General features: G+C 40.3%; 1 long non-coding RNA gene across 1 annotated transcript; it reads left to right on the top strand.

Moving 5' to 3' along the window:
• Positions 1–497: 497 nt before the first annotated feature.
• Positions 498–1,450, top strand: LOC112066696 (uncharacterized). Its single transcript, XR_002892807.3, has 3 exons — positions 498–727; positions 814–845; positions 952–1,450. It is a non-coding gene; the product is annotated as an uncharacterized lncRNA (long non-coding RNA).
• Positions 1,451–2,219: the final 769 nt, after the last annotated feature.

The following is a 2,219-nucleotide window of genomic DNA, read 5'->3' as shown; positions in this document are numbered from 1 at the left end:
GGCCTCTCACTGCTGCGGCCTCTCCCGTTGCGGAGCACAGGCTCCGGACGCGCAGGCTCAGCGGCCATGGCTCACGGGCCCAGCCGCTCCGCGGCACGTGGGATCTTCCCAGACCGGGGCACGAACCCGTGTTCCCTGCATCGGCAGGCGGACTCTCAACCACTGCGCCACCAGGGAAGCCCCCTATTCCTCTTGAATTCTGTAGAACAAAGATATCTTTATATATGACACTGATTATAGGAGAACTAGGTGTTTAATTTTTAGATTGAATTTTCAAATGCTTTAAAAAATGTTTATATAAATCAATGATAGACTCTTTACAGGTAAAATTATCCAGCGTATCTTTCTTTTCCCCTTAAACAAAGCAGGCTTGTGTAATTGTGATGTATATTTATTTTATTTTTTATTGAAGTATAGTTGATTTACAATGTTAATTTCTGCTGTACAGCAAAGTGACTCAGACACATATATGCATTCCTTTCTATATTCTTTTCCATTATGGTTTATTGAGTATATTAAATTTAGTTCCCCATGCTATACAGTATTATTATTATTAAATTTTTGTAGGAAATGACCAAGTTCACTCCTGGACACTTGTCACCAGCCAAGCCTTAGATACCGCGTGGAGAGTAGCAAAGGGGTCAGTGACGTTGGCAGTTTCATTTCTGGTGGGCACCCTCTGCTACTTCAGAAGGCTACATTTATATTTAGGGCACCGGCTGAAAAGGTATGTGGCTATGTCGTCTTTAATTTTCAAAAATGCCCTTGCTGTTTAAAATAGAATTTTGATATTATCGTTCCCTTATCTTTTAGGTGGATTGGATATCTGCAGAGGAGATTCAAAAGTAAATATTTTCATGCATATGTTTCCTTATTTTTAAAGTACAGAGAGGGTTCAAGAAGGGAAAGGAAAGGGAAAATTCACTGCCTTGTATCTTTGATTTGGTTCAGGGAACCTCAGTGTGGAGGCAGAAGTTGATTTACTCAGTTATTGTGCAAGAGAATGGAAAGGAGAGACACCCCATGCCAAGCTGATGAGGAAGGTGTGTCTATTTGTACAGCTCGTGGTGGGTGGAGAATTTGTGTGTAAAAATTGGGACACATGCATTCCATTCTGCTTTACCAACTGTGGCACCAGGAACAACTGTGGCTCTAATTAAAAGCCACACAGCTGCTAGACATTGCCTTCGGGCCTTTCACCTAGAGCTAGTGCCTTCGAGGACTTGGGTAAATTAGGCCCGTAATTTCAGGACACTTGAGCATGGTACCCTTTTCAGCTCCCTCCTGGCCAGGCCTATGAACACATCTGCACATGCAGTGGAGACTTCTGTCCTTGAAGGGATTCAGGCACCTTGACATAAAACATTTTGAGGCTTTTTAGAACTTTCCATCAGACCAATCTTGGTAAATATTCCCAGCAGTGCTGTCCAACCCTGTCACTAGCTAAAGCCAAAAAAAAAAAAAAAAAAAAAGAGAGTGATAGCATATGGTAATCTGCCAAGATTGTTTGCAATTTAAATCTGAATTAGATCAGCTTTGATTGTCTCCAAATTCATCCTTTTGTAATTCAGAAACAAGGTCTTTCTTTAAGATTTTATAACCCTGCCTTTATTTTATCTTATTTTCTTTTACCAGCCTAAATATAGCATGATATTCACAACCCCCTTTGTAGGATTATAGTAGTCAGTTTCAGAATTTCTATATGAAAATAGGGTCCAGCTCCTGGTCCAGTTTTAGAATGTAAATTGTGTTCCTTTTCCCCAGAGTCAAGGAGCCTCAGTCAATTAAGTTTCAAATTCATCGAAAATACGGGCCAAGCTTTCCTTCACCAAACATGGCAATGCTTTTCTGCTTTTCTTAGCTAGCTGTTTTTGAACATTTACTTTGTGTCAAAAGTTAGCTGAGCAATTTAAATGCAATATATCATGTAATCCTTAAAAACTTTGAGTTAGAAACTAACAGTATTCTTATCTTACAAATAAGGAAACTGAGACTCTGAGCACCTACATGACATGTCAATATTGCACAGCTAATAGGAGCCAGCATTTGAACTCAGATTAGAGGTAACACTTGTGCCAAACACTGTTCTCAGTGATTCACATGCATTTATCTCATTAGAGTCTTAGACACAGATCCTGAGCGGTGCTCTCTTATTCCCATTTCACAGATAAGGAAACCCAAGCATAGAATGGTGCTACGTTGCCACTCTGCGGTTCTAA

Source organism: Physeter macrocephalus, chromosome 5 (genome assembly GCF_002837175.3).
Source record: "Physeter macrocephalus isolate SW-GA chromosome 5, ASM283717v5, whole genome shotgun sequence".
NCBI lineage: Eukaryota > Metazoa > Chordata > Mammalia > Artiodactyla > Physeteridae > Physeter > Physeter macrocephalus.
Note: the sequence above shows the minus strand (reverse complement) of the source record. Positions and strands in the feature narration are given on the sequence as shown.